Here is a 17,036-nt window from a genome sequence, read left to right as displayed (position 1 = left end):
AGGAAAGTATGGGATCTTTTTCCAGGTACATCCTCCAAACAGGATTCTACTTGGAGAAGGGGACAGATCAACTGGCAGCAGGTAAGTATGTGTGAATGGGATAGGTAGGTATGTAATAAAGTTTTACTTTAGAAGCTGTGTGTGTACTGTGGGTTTTTAACTATTTATTTTACAGTGGAGTTACGGGTGCCGGCCGCCTGCTGGCACTTGTAGTTCCACAAGTGACAAAGGGCAGGCATGCTGGCACCTGTAGTTCAACTTAAAAATACAATAGATTACTACTATTTAACACTTTATTACCCCCGTACCCACTGCCCAGAGGTGCAGGGGTTTCGGGAGAGGGGGATCCCTTCTTGGGGGGTCCCCACCTCCCCTGAGATCCCCGGCTTGGCTTGACCGACTTGGAGTGTTAATGCTTTGGTCATGGAGCCCCGGTGATAGGGTCTCCTGGCTGTGGCATTACACCCCGGTCGGTTTGGGTCCGGTGCTGGTTTTAAATATAGGGGGACCCCTACACAATTTTTTTTCCCCTATATTTGAAACCAGGACTGGCCCTAAAGGACTGGCTGGTTCCTAAAGTACTGTGGAACTCTATTCATTTTGTTCCCCGTAATTTTTAGAACCAGGACTAGCTGACCAGTCTGGGGCTGGTTATGCTTTTGGGGAGGAACCCTATGTCATTTTTTTTTTATAACCCATTTTTTCCAGGTACAACACACAAGCAGCTTACACATATCTCACTGACATGAGCAGGCTGCTAGCTCGGGAGAGTTAGGCAAAGAGAAGAATCTGCAATCTCAGGTGAGTAATCTTCAAAATGTGCTACTCGGAGGAGATATCTCGTTCTGCTTCACCATCGGCCAACTCAATTTGGCACAAATTGCCTGATGGTAAATTTGAGAGTTAAATAATGAAAAAAATCACCCGAGTTCTGGCGATGTCCAGCGAGATTAATCTCAAAGTAACTCGACCAAATCTCGAATCTTAGTAAATTTACCACTAAGTGCTGAGTAACCGGACCTATGCACATGTCACAGGGGCCCATTATTACTTAAAATTCTCTGGAGGTAATTAGGTTTGGAACTGGCATGGAGTTCTACCTAATTACCGGGGGAATCCATCATCCATCATTCCTCCTCTCCATCAGTATCTATTCTCAAAAGCTGTCATTTTTGCGATGACAGCTTTTCGGGAAATAGATACTTTTCGCTGCCTACATACACTGCCAACCTCCGTCTGCCCGCTCCAGCACCCACTTCTGCACGTTCAGCGCTGTGCATGGATCTGCCCCCGACGGCGTGTCTGGCCCCTTCCACTGCCTGCTCCATCCACTGTTGCCACCGGAAACCTCACCCACGATCTTCTGCCCCCTGGAAGTTAGCAGCCACGGACCTCCGATCCCCCGCTCAGTTTACCTGGCTGCTACATACATGATGCGGGGGTGTACATATCACACACGGTCGGCGGGGAGATGCTTTTTGTGCTCCTGCTGCGGCTCCAAGTCACAGGTGCAGTTTTGAGCTGGGCACTGGGGAAAGGATGGGTACTAATGTACCCATACTAATGTACCCATACTAATGTACCCATACTAATGTACTAATGTACCCATACTAATGTACTAATGTACCCATACTAACGTACCCATACTAATGTACTAATGTACCCATACTAATGTACTAATGTACCCATACTAACGTACCCATACTAATGTACTAATGTACCCATACTAATGTACCCATACTAATGTACTAATGTACCCATACTAATGTACTAATGTACCCATGCTAATGTACCCATACTAATGTACTAATGTACCCATACTAATGTACCCATACTAATGTACCCATACTAATGTACCCATACTAATGTACTAATGTACCCATACTAATGTACCCATACTAATGTACTAATGTACCCATACTAGGGGTGTGCTGAGAGAGGTCATCTCCCGTCTCTCAGCCAATGAACGGCTCCCTCCATTGTAGTCAATGGTGGGAGCCGCAGGGTAAACTTTAATAACGGAGGGAGCCGTTCATTGGCTGAGAGACGGGAGATGACCTCTCTCAGCCAATGAACGCTTAGCAGCGGGGTTTCCATGGTGATACCCCGCCGCTAAGCTCTCATTCGGGAAGTACCGTTCTATAGAACGATACTAAGTTCGTGGATCGCGTTTTCGTTTTTTTTTTTGCCAAGTCCGGGGATGCCTACTTTGGAACGAAGAGGACAGAACCTCTCATAGGAGATGGTGAGTATGTTTTTTTTCACAGGTCCCCTATACTTTACCGGACAAGTGGACCGATGCTACAGGTTACATAGGTGAGTATGTGTACATGTGTGTGTGTGTGTATGTATGTTTAATAAACTTATACTGTCACGGTGTGTGTGTCCTGTGTTTTTTTAAAACATTTTTTTACAGGTGAACTACAGGTACTAGTGGGCCCTTAATGCCCTGCATGCTGGTACTTGTGGTTCTCCAAGTACCAGCATGTGGGGCAGGCTTGCTGGGACTTGCAGTTCTACTTGTAAAGACAATGTTTGATATTCTTTATTTACACCACACCACACAATCAACCCGCCACCCACCGCCACCAGGGGTGGCGGGGATAGCCCCGGGCTATCAGCCTGAGCCTGGGGTGCCCTGGAGAGGGTGACCCCTTTATTGGGGGGGTCCCCAGCTCTCCAGGGATCCCCGGCCTGGGCTGACTAGCGGTCAGGGCTGATGCTGCGGCTGGGGGGCCCGGTGAAAGGGCTCCCCTGGCTGTGGCATCAGCCCCAAGCTAGAAAAAGTCCAGTGCTGGTTCTGGAACATACAGGGGAACCCTACTAATTTTTTTCCCCTGTATTTCCAGAACCAGGACCGGATCAGAGCCCAGAGCTGGTTGCGCAGAATACGGGGGACCCCTACGTCGTTTGTCCCCCGTATTTTGACAACCAGCGCTGGTTCTGACTAGCCCGGTGCTGGTTGTGCTTAAGTACAGGGGACCCCTATGTCGTTTGTCCCCTGTATTTAAGCACACCCAGCACTGGGTCACTAATGCCTGGGGCTGGTTGCTCTTTTTTGGGGGGGGGGGGGGGCACGCCATTTTTGTCTTTTTTTAAACAGGTTTTTTTTTTTTTACCACAGCAGCACAGACGGGTCTCACGGACCCATCTGTGCTCTGTGCCACTGTCAGTCACACAGATGCATGTAGCACGGATCTCACGAGTCCGTGCTACATGCAAATGAGCACCATAATGCTGATTGGCTGAGAGCCGTGACAGACGGCTCTGTCAGCCAATCAGCACTTTGCTAATTAAAGGCAAAGGCATTTTTTTTAAAATGGCCGCTCGAGGCAAAACCTCGAGATCCGACAGCAGATCTCGAGGTATTGCCTCGGGAGAGGGATATGGGGCAGGATCCCCGAAGTACGGGTGGGTTCGGTTCTCAGAGAACCGAACCCGCTCATCCCTAACCCATACCAATGTACCCATACTAAAGTACTAATATCCCCATACTAATGTACTAATATCCCCATACTAATGTACACATGCTAATGTACTAATATCCCCATACTAATGTACCCATACGAATGTACTAATGTACCCATACTAATGTACCCATACTAATGTACTAATAATCCCATACTAATGTACTAATATCCCTATACTAATGTACTAATATCCCCATACAAATGTACTAATATACTAATGTACTAATACCCCCATACTAATGTACCCCTACTAATGTACTAATATCCCCATACTAATGTACCTATACTAATGTACTAATATCCCCATACTAATGTACTAATATCCCCATACTAATGTACCCATGCTAATGTACTAATATCCCCATACTAATGTACTAATATCCCCATACTAATGTACCCATGCTAATGTACTAATATCCCCATACTAATGTACCCATACTAATGTACTAATATCCCCATACTAATGTACTAATATCCCCATACTAATGTACAAATATCCCCATACTAATGTACTAATATCCCCATACTAATGTACACATGCTAATGTACTAATATCCCCATACTAATGTACTAATATCCCCATACTAATGTACCCCTACTAATGTACTAATATCCCCATACTAATGTACTAATATTCCCATTCTAATGTACTAATGTACTAATGTGACCATACTAATGTACTAATATACTAATGTACTAATATCCCCATACTAATGTACTAATATACTAATGTACTAATATCCCCATACTAATGTACCCCTACTAATGTACTAATATCCCCATACTAGTGTACTAATATCCCCATACTAATGTACCCATACTAAGGTACTAATATCCCCATACTAATGAACCCCTACTAATGTACTAATATCCCCATACTAGTGTACTAATATCCCCACACTAATATCCCCATACTAATGTACTAATATACTAATGTACTAATATCCCCATACTAATGTACCCCTACTAATGTACTAATATCCCCATACTAGTGTACTAATATCCCCATACTAATATCCTTATACTAATGTACTAATATCCCCATACTAGTGTACTAATATCCCCATACTAATGTACCCCTACTAATGTACTAATATCCCCATACTAATGTACTAATATACTAATATCCCCTTACTAATGTACTAATATCCCCATACTAATGTACTAATATACTAATGTACTAATATCACCATACTAATGTACCCCTACTAATGTACTAATATCCCCATACTAGTGTACTAATATCCCCATACTAATGTACCCATACTAATGTACTAATATCCCTATACTAATGTACTAATATCCCCATACTAATGTACTAATATACTAATGTACTAATATCCCCATACTAGTGTACTAATATCCCCATACTAACGTACTAATATCCCCATACTAATGTACTAATATCCCCATACTAATGTACCCCTACTAATGTACTAATATCCCCATACTAATGTACTAATATACTAATGTACTAATATCCCCATACTAATGTACTAATATCCCCATACTAATGTACTAATATCCCCATACTAATGTACCCCTACTAATGTACTAATATCCCCATACTAATGTACCCCTACTAATGTAGTAATATCCCCATACTAATGTACCCCTACTAATGTAGTAATATCCCCATACTAATGTACCCCTACTAATGTACTAATATCCCTATACTAATGTACCCCTACTAATGTACTAATATCCCCATACTAATGTACTAATAACCCATACTAATGAACCCATACTAATGTACTAATATCCCCATACTAATGTACTAATATCCCCATACTAATGTACCCATACTAATGTACTAATATCCCCATACTAGTGTACTAATATCCCCATACTAATGTACCCATACTAATGTAATAATATCCCCATACTAATGTACCCCTACTAATGTACTAATATCCCCATACTAATGTACTAATATGATATCCCCATACTAATGTACTAATAACCCCATACTAATGTACTAATGAACCCATACTAATGTACTAAATATCCCCATACTAATGTACTAATATCCCCATACTAATATCCCCACACTAATGTACTAATATCCCCATAATAATAACCCCATACTAATGTACTAATGAACCCATACTAATGTACTAATATCCCCATACTAATGTACTAATATACCCATACTAATGTACCCATACTAATGTAATAATATCCCCATACTAATGTACCCCTACTAATGTACTAATATCCCCATACTAATGTACTAATATGATATCCCCATACTAATGTACTAATTTCCCCATACTAATGTACCCATACTAATGTACTAATATCCCCATACTAATGTACCCATACTAATGTACTAATATCCCCATACTAATGTACCCCTACTAAGGTACTAATATCCCCAAACAAATGTACTAATATCCCATACTAATGTACCAATATCCCCGTACTAATGTACTAATATCCCCATACTAATGTACCTATACTAATGTACTAATATCCCCATACTAATGTACTAATATGATATCCCCATACTAATGTACTAATAACCCATACTAATGTACTAATGAACCAATACTAATGTACTAATATCCCAATACTAATGTACTAATATCCCCATACTAATGTACTAATATCCCCATACTAATGTACCCATACTAATGTACCCATACTAATGTAATAATATCCCCATACTAATGTACCCCTACTAATGTACTAATATCCCCATACTAATGTTACTAATATGATATCCCCATACTAATGTACTAATATCCCCATACTAATGTACCCATACTAATGTACTAATATCCCCATACTAATGTACCCATACTAATGTACTAATATCCCCTTACTAATGTACCCCTACTAATGTACTAATATCCCCATACTAATGTACTAATATCCCATACTAATGTACCAATATCCCCATACAAATGTACTAATATCCCCATACTAATGTACCCATACTAATGTACTAATGTACCCATACTAATGTACCCATACTAATGTACTAATATCCCCATACTAATGTACCCATACTAATGTACCCATACTAATGTACCCATACTAATGTACTAATGTACCCATACTAATGTACTAATATCCCCATACTAATGTACCCATACTAATGTACTAATATCCCCATACTAATGTACCCATACTAATGTACTAATATCCCCATACTAATGTACTAATATCCCCATACTAATGTACAAATATCCCCATACTAATGTACTAATATCCCCATACTAATGTACACATGCTAATGTACTAATATCCCCATACTAATGTACCCATACGAATGTACTAATGTACCCATACTAATGTACCCATACTAGTGTACTAATAATCCCATACTAATGTACTAATATCCCTATACTAATGTACTAATATCCCCATACTAATGTACTAATATACTAATGTACTAATACCCCCATACTAATGTACCCCTACTAATGTACTAATATCCCCATACTAATGTACCTATACTAATGTACTAATATCCCCATACTAATGTACCCATGCTAATGTACTAATATCCCCATACTAATGTACTAATATCCCCATACTAATGTACCCATGCTAATGTACTAATATCCCCATACTAATGTACCCATACTAATGTACTAATATCCCCATACTAATGTACTAATATCCCCATACTAATGTACAAATATCCCCATACTAATGTACTAATATCCCCATACTAATGTACACATGCTAATGTTCTAATATCCCCATACTAATGTACTAATATCCCCATACTAATGTACCCCTACTAATGTACTAATATCCCCATACTAATGTACTAATATTCCCATTCTAATGTACTAATGTACTAATGTGACCATACTAATGTACTAATATACTAATGTACTAATATCACCATACTAACTTACTAATATACTAATGTACTAATATCCCCATACTAATGTACCCCTACTAATGTACTAATATCCCCATACTAGTGTACTAATATCCCCATACTAATGTACCCATACTAAGGTACTAATATCCCCATACTAATGAACCCCTACTAATGTACTAATATCCCCATACTAGTGTACTAATATCCCCACACTAATATCCCCATACTAATGTACTAATATACTAATGTACTAATATCCCCATACTAATGTACCCCTACTAATGTACTAATATCCCCATACTAGTGTACTAATATCCCCATACTAATATCCTTATACTAATGTACTAATATCACCATACTAGTGTACTAATATCCCCATACTAATGTACCCCTACTAATGTACTAATATCCCCATACTAATGTACTAATATACTAATATCCCCATACTAATGTACTAATATCCCCATACTAATGTACTAATATACTAATGTACTAATATCACCATACTAATGTACCCCTACTAATGTACTAATATCCCCATACCAGTGTACTAATATCCCCATACTAATGTACCCATACTAATGTACTAATATCCCTATACTAATGTACTAATATCCCCATACTAATGTACTAATATACTAATGTACTAATATCCCCATACTAGTGTACTAATATCCCCATACTAACGTACTAATATCCCCATACTAATGTACTAATATCCCCATACTAATGTACCCCTACTAATGTACTAATATCCCCATACTAATGTACTAATATACTAATGTACTAATATCCCCATACTAGTGTACAAATATCCCCATACTAATTTACTAATATCCCCATACTAATGTACCCCTACCAATGTACTAATATCCCCATACTAATGTACTAATATCCCCATACTAATGTACTAATATACTAATATCCCCATACTAATGTACTAATATCCCCATACTAATGTACTAATATACTAATGTACTAATATCACCATACTACTGTACCCCTACTAATGTACTAATATCCCCATACTAGTGTACTAATATCCCCATACTAATGTACCCATACTAATGTACTAATATCCCTATACTAATGTACTAATATCCCCATACTAATGTACTAATATACTAATGTACTAATATCCCCATACTAGTGTACTAATATCCCCATACTAACGTACTAATATCCCCATACTAATGTACTAATATCCCCATACTAATGTACCCCTACTAATGTACTAATATCCCCATACTAATGTACTAATATACTAATGTACTAATATCCCCATACTAGTGTACAAATATCCCCATACTAATTTACTAATATCCCCATACTAATGTACCCCTACCAATGTACTAATATCCCCATACTAATGTACTAATATCCCCATACTAATGTACTAATATCCCCATACTAATGTACCCCTACTAATGTACTAATATCCCCATACTAATGTACCCCTACTAATGTACTAATATCCCCATACTAATGTACCCCTACTAATGTACTAATATCCCCATACTAATGTACTAATAACCCCATACTAATGAACCCATACTAATGTACTAATATCCCCATACTAATGTACTAATATCCCCATACTAATGTACCCATACTAATGTACTAATATCCCCATACTAATGTACTAATATCCCCATACTAATGTACCCATACTAATGTAATAATATCCCCATACTAATGTACCCCTACTAATGTACTAATATCCCCATACTAATGTACTAATATGATATCCCCATACTAATGTACTAATAACCCCATACTAATGTACTAATGAACCCATACTAATGTACTAATATCCCCATACTAATGTACTAATATCCCCATACTAATATCCGCATACTAATGTACTAATATCCCCATAATAATAACCCCATACTAATGTACTAATGAACCCATACTAATGTACTAATATCCCCATACTAATGTACTAATATACCCATACTAATGTACCCCTACTAATGTAATAATATCCCCATACTAATGTACCCCTACTAATGTACTAATATCCCCATACTAATGTACTAATATGATATCCCCATACTAATGTACTAATTTCCCCATACTAATGTACCCATACTAATGTACTAATATCCCCATACTAATGTACCCATACTAATGTACTAATATCCCCATACTAATGTACCCCTACTAAGGTACTAATATCCCCATACAAATGTACTAATATCCCATACTAATGTACCAATATCCCCGTACTAATGTACTAATATCCCCATACTAATGTACCTATACTAATGTACTAATATCCCCATACTAATGTACTAATATGATATCCCCATACTAATGTACTAATAACCCCATACTAATGTACTAATGAACCAATACTAATGTACTAATATCCCCATAATAATGTACTAATATCCCCATACTAATGTACCCATACTAATGTACCCATACTAATGTAATAATATCCCCATACTAATGTACCCCTACTAATGTACTAATATCCCCATACTAATGTACTAATATGATATCCCCATACTAATGTACTAATATCCCCATACTAATGTACCCATACTAATGTACTAATATCCCCATACTAATGTACCCATACTAATGTACTAATATCCCCATACTAATGTACCCCTACTAATGTACTAATATCCCCATACTAATGTACTAATATCCCATACTAATGTACCAATATCCCAATACTAATGTACTAATATCCCCATACTAATGTACCCATACTAATGTACTAATGTACCCATACTAATGTACCCATACTAATGTACTAATATCCCCATACTAATGTACCCATACTAATGTACCAATACTAATGTACCCATACTAATGTACTAATGTACCCATACTAATGTACTAATATCCCCATACTAATGTACCCATACTAATGTACTAATATCCCCATACTAATGTACCCATACTAATGTACTAATATCCCCATACTAATGTACTAATATCCCCATACTAATGTACAAATATCCCCATACTAATGTACTAATATCCCCATACTAATGTACACATGCTAATGTACTAATATCCCCATACTAATGTACTAATATCCCCATACTAATGTACACATGCTAATGTACTAATATCCCCATACTAATGTACCCATACGAATGTACTAATGTACCCATACTAATGTACCCATACTAATGTACTAATAATCCCATACTAATGTACTAATATCCCTATACTAATGTACTAATATCCCCATACTAATGTACTAATATACTAATGTACTAATACCCCCATACTAATGTACCCCTACTAATGTACTAATATCCCCATACTAATGTACCTATACTAATGTACTAATATCCCCATACTAATGTACCCATGCTAATGTACTAATATCCCCATACTAATGTACTAATATCCCCATACTAATGTACCCATGCTAATGTACTAATATCCCCATACTAATGTACCCATACTAATGTACTAATATCCCCATACTAATGTACTAATATCCCCATACTAATGTACAAATATCCCCATACTAATGTACTAATATCCCCATACTAATGTACACATGCTAATGTTCTAATATCCCCATACTAATGTACTAATATCCCCATACTAATGTACCCCTACTAATGTACTAATATCCCCATACTAATGTACTAATATTCCCATTCTAATGTACTAATGTACTAATGTGACCATACTAATGTACTAATATACTAATGTACTAATATCACCATACTAATGTACTAATATACTAATGTACTAATATCCCCATACTAATGTACCCCTACTAATGTACTAATATCCCCATACTAGTGTACTAATATCCCCATACTAATGTACCCATACTAAGGTACTAATATCCCCATACTAATGAACCCCTACTAATGTACTAATATCCCCACACTAATATCCCCATACTAATGTACTAATATACTAATGTACTAATATCCCCATACTAATGTACCCCTACTAATGTACTAATATCCCCATACTAGTGTACTAATATCCCCATACTAATATCCTTATACTAATGTACTAATATCCCCATACTAGTGTACTAATATCCCCATACTAATGTACCCCTACTAATGTACTAATATCCCCATACTAATGTACTAATATACTAATATCCCCATACTAATGTACTAATATCCCCATACTAATGTACTAATATACTAATGTACTAATATCACCATACTAATGTACCCCTACTAATGTACTAATATCCCCATACTAGTGTACTAATATCCCCATACTAATGTACCCATACTAATGTACTAATATCCCTATACTAATGTACTAATATCCCCATACTAATGTACTAATATACTAATGTACTAATATCCCCATACTAGTGTACTAATATCCCCATACTAACGTACTAATATCCCCATACTAATGTACTAATATCCCCATACTAATGTACCCCTACTAATGTACTAATATCCCCATACTAATGTACTAATATACTAATGTACTAATATCCCCATACTAGTGTACAAATATCCCCATACTAATTTACTAATATCCCCATACTAATGTACCCCTACCAATGTACTAATATCCCCATACTAATGTACTAATATCCCCATACTAATGTACTAATATACTAATATCCCCATACTAATGTACTAATATCCCCATACTAATGTACTAATATACTAATGTACTAATATCACCATACTAATGTACCCCTACTAATGTACTAATATCCCCATACTAGTGTACTAATATCCCCATACTAATGTACCCATACTAATGTACTAATATCCCTATACTAATGTACTAATATCCCCATACTAATGTACTAATATACTAATGTACTAATATCCCCATACTAGTGTACTAATATCCCCATACTAACGTACTAATATCCCCATACTAATGTACTAATATCCCCATACTAATGTACCCCTACTAATGTACTAATATCCCCATACTAATGTACTAATATACTAATGTACTAATATCCCCATACTAGTGTACAAATATCCCCATACTAATTTACTAATATCCCCATACTAATGTACCCCTACCAATGTACTAATATCCCCATACTAATGTACTAATATCCCCATACTAATGTACTAATATCCCCATACTAATGTACCCCTACTAATGTACTAATATCCCCATACTAATGTACCCCTACTAAAGTAGTAATATCCCCATACTAATGTACCCCTACTAATGTACTAATATCCCCATACTAATGTACCCCTACTAATGTACTAATATCCCCATACTAATGTACTAATAACCCCATACTAATGAACCCATACTAATGTACTAATATCCCCATACTAATGTACTAATATCCCCATACTAATGTACCCATACTAATGTACTAATATCCCCATACTAGTGTACTAATATCCCCATACTAATGTACCCATACTAATGTAATAATATCCCCATACTAATGTACCCCTACTAATGTACTAATATCCCCATACTAATGTACTAATATGATATCCCCATACTAATGTACTAATAACCCCATACTAATGTACTAATGAACCCATACTAATGTACTAATATCCCCATACTAATGTACTAATATCCCCATACTAATATCCGCATACTAATGTACTAATATCCCCATAATAATAACCCCATACTAATGTACTAATGAACCCATACTAATGTACTAATATCCCCATACTAATGTACTAATATACCCATACTAATGTACCCATACTAATGTAATAATATCCCCATACTAATGTACCCCTACTAATGTACTAATATCCCCATACTAATGTACTAATATGATATCCCCATACTAATGTACTAATTTCCCCATACTAATGTACCCATACTAATGTACTAATATCCCCATACTAATGTACCCATACTAATGTACTAATATCCCCATACTAATGTACCCCTACTAAGGTACTAATATCCCCATACAAATGTACTAATATCCCATACTAATGTACCAATATCCCCGTACTAATGTACTAATATCCCCATACTAATGTACCTATACTAATGTACTAATATCCCCATACTAATGTACTAATATGATATCCCCATACTAATGTACTAATATCCCCATAATAATGTACTAATATCCCCATACTAATGTACCCATACTAATGTACCCATACTAATGTAATAATATCCTAATGTACCCATACTAATGTACCCATACTAATGTAATAATATCCCTATACTAATGTACCCCTACTAATGTACTAATATCCCCATACTAATGTACTAATATGATATCCCCATACTAATGTACTAATATCCCCATACTAATGTACCCATACTAATGTACTAATATCCCCATACTAATGTACCCATACTAATGTACTAATATCTCCATACTAATGTACTAATATCCCATACTAATGTACCAATATCCCCATACTAATGTACTAATATCCCCATACTAATGTACCCATACTAATGTACTAATGTACCCATACTAATGTACCCATACTAATGTACTAATATCCCCATACTAATGTACCCATACTAATGTACCCATACTAATGTACCCATACTAATGTACTAATGTACCCATACTAATGTACTAATATCCCCATACTAATGTACCCATACTAATGTACTAATATCCCCATACTAATGTACCCATACTAATGTACTAATATCCCCATACTAATGTACTAATATCCCCATACTAATGTACAAATATCCCCATACTAAAGTACTAATATCCCCATACTAATGTACACATGCTAATGTACTAATATCCCCATACTAATGTACTAATATCCCCATACTAATGTACCCATACTAATGTACTAATATCCCCATACTAATGTACTAATATCCCCATTCTAATGTACTAATATACTAATGTACTAATATCCCCATACTAATGTACTAATATACTAATGTACTAATATCCCCATACTAATGTACCCCTACTAATGTACTAATATTCCCATACTAGTGTACTAATATCCCCATACTAATGTACCCATACTAAGGTACTAATATCCCCATACTAATGAACCCCTACTAATGTACTAATATCCCCATACTAGTGTACTAATATCCCCACACTAATATCCCCATACTAATGTACTAATATACTAATGTACTAATATCCCCATACTAATGTACCCCTACTAATGTACTAATATCCCCATACTAGTGTACTAATATCCCCATACTAATATCCTTATACTAATGTACTAATATCCCCATACTAGTGTACTAATATCCCCATACTAATGTACCCCTACTAATGTACTAATATCCCCATACTAATGTACTAATATACTAATATCCCCATACTAATGTACTAATATCCCCATACTAATGTACTAATATACTAATGTACTAATATCCCCATACTAATGTACCCCTACTAATGTACTAATATCCCCATACTAGTGTACTAATATCCCCATACTAATGTACCCATACTAATGTACTAATATCCCTATACTAATGTACTAATATCCCCATACTAATGTACTAATATACTAATGTACTAATATCCCCATACTAGTGTACTAATATCCCCATACTAACGTACTAATATCCCCATACTAATGTACTAATATCCCCATACTAATGTACCCCTACTAATGTACTAATATCCCCATACTAATGTACTAATATACTAATGTACTAATATCCCCATACTAGTGTACAAATATCCCCATACTAATTTACTAATATCCCCATACTAATGTACCCCTACCAATGTACTAATATCCCCATACTAATGTACTAATATCCCCATACTAATGTACTAATATCCCCATACTAATGTACCCCTACTAATGTACTAATATCCCCATACTAATGTACCCCTACTAATGTAGTAATATCCCCATACTAATGTACCCCTACTAATGTACTAATATCCCCATACTAATGTACCCCTACTAATGTACTAATATCCCCATACTAATGTACTAATAACCCCATACTAATGAACCCATACTAATGTACTAATATCCCCATACTAATGTACTAATATCCCCATACTAATGTACCCATACTAATGTACTAATATCCCCATACTAGTGTACTAATATCCCCATACTAATGTACCCATACTAATGTAATAATATCCCCATACTAATGTACCCCTACTAATGTACTAATATGATATCCCCATACTAATGTACTAATATGATATCCCCATACTAATGTACTAATAACCCCATACTAATGTACTAATGAACCCATACTAATGTACTAATATCCCCATACTAATGTACTAATATCCCCATACTAATATCCCCATACTAATGTACTAATATCCCCATAATAATAACCCCATACTAATGTACTAATGAACCCATACTAATGTACTAATATCCCCATACTAATGTACTAATATACCCATACTAATGTACCCATACTAATGTAATAATATCCCCATACTAATGTACCCCTACTAATGTACTAATATCCCCATACTAATGTACTAATATGATATCCCCATACTAATGTACTAATTTCCCCATACTAATGTACCCATACTAATGTACTAATATCCCCATACTAATGTACCCATACTAATGTACTAATATCCCCATACTAATGTACCCCTACTAAGGTACTAATATCCCCATACAAATGTACTAATATCCCATACTAATGTACCAATATCCCCATACTAATGTACCTATACTAATGTACTAATATCCCCATACTAATGTACTAATATGATATCCCCATACTAATGTACTAATAACCCCATACTAATGTACTAATGAACCAATACTAATGTACTAATATCCCCATACTAATGTACTAATATCCCCATACTAATGTACTAATATCCCCATACTAATGTACCCATACTAATGTACCCATACTAATGTAATAATATCCCCATACTAATGTACCCCTACTAATGTACTAATATCCCCATACTAATGTACTAATATGATATCCCCATACTAATGTACTAATATCCCCATACTAATGTACCCATACTAATGTACTAATATCCCCATACTAATGTACCCATACTAATGTACTAATATCCCCATACTAATGTACCCCTACTAATGTACTAATATCCCCATACTAATGTACTAATATCCCATACTAATGTACTAATATCCCCATACTAATGTACTAATATCCCCATACTAATGTACCCATACTAATGTACTAATATCCCCATACTAGTGTACTAATATCCCCATACTAATGTACCCATACTAATGTACTAATGTACCCATACTAATGTACCCATACTAATGTACTAATATCCCCATACTAATGTACCCATACTAATGTACCCATACTAATGTACCCATACTAATGTACTAATGTACCCATACTAATGTACTAATATCCCCATACTAATGTAACCATACTAATGTACTAATATCCCCATACTAATGTACCCATACTAATGTACTAATATCCCCATACTAATGTACTAATATCCCCATACTAATGTACAAATATCCCCATACTAATGTACTAATATCCCCATAATAATGTACACATGCTAATGTACTAATATCCCCATACTAATGTACTAATATCCCCATACTAATGTACCAATATCCCCATACTAATGTACCTATACTAATGTACTAATATACTAATGTACTAATATCCATATACTAATGTACTAATATACTAATGTACTAATATCCCCATACTAATGTACCCCTACTAATGTACTAATATTCCCATACTAGTGTACTAATATCCCCATACTAATGTACTAAGGTACTAATATCCCCATACTAATGAACCCCTACTAATGTACTAATATCCCCATACTA

The 17,036-nt window shown here is 35.8% G+C and overlaps 1 protein-coding gene across 1 annotated transcript in view; it reads right to left on the bottom strand.

Moving 5' to 3' along the window:
- The window catches only part of LOC148474691 (cytochrome P450 4B1-like), a 211,998-nt gene that overhangs the window by 25,316 nt on the left and 169,646 nt on the right, over positions 1 to 17,036 (bottom strand). The window lies entirely within an intron of this gene.

Source organism: Taudactylus pleione, unplaced genomic scaffold (genome assembly GCF_031769625.1).
Source record: "Taudactylus pleione unplaced genomic scaffold, aTauple2 ptg000819l, whole genome shotgun sequence".
Lineage (NCBI taxonomy): Eukaryota > Metazoa > Chordata > Amphibia > Anura > Myobatrachidae > Taudactylus > Taudactylus pleione.
Note: the sequence above shows the minus strand (reverse complement) of the source record. Positions and strands in the feature narration are given on the sequence as shown.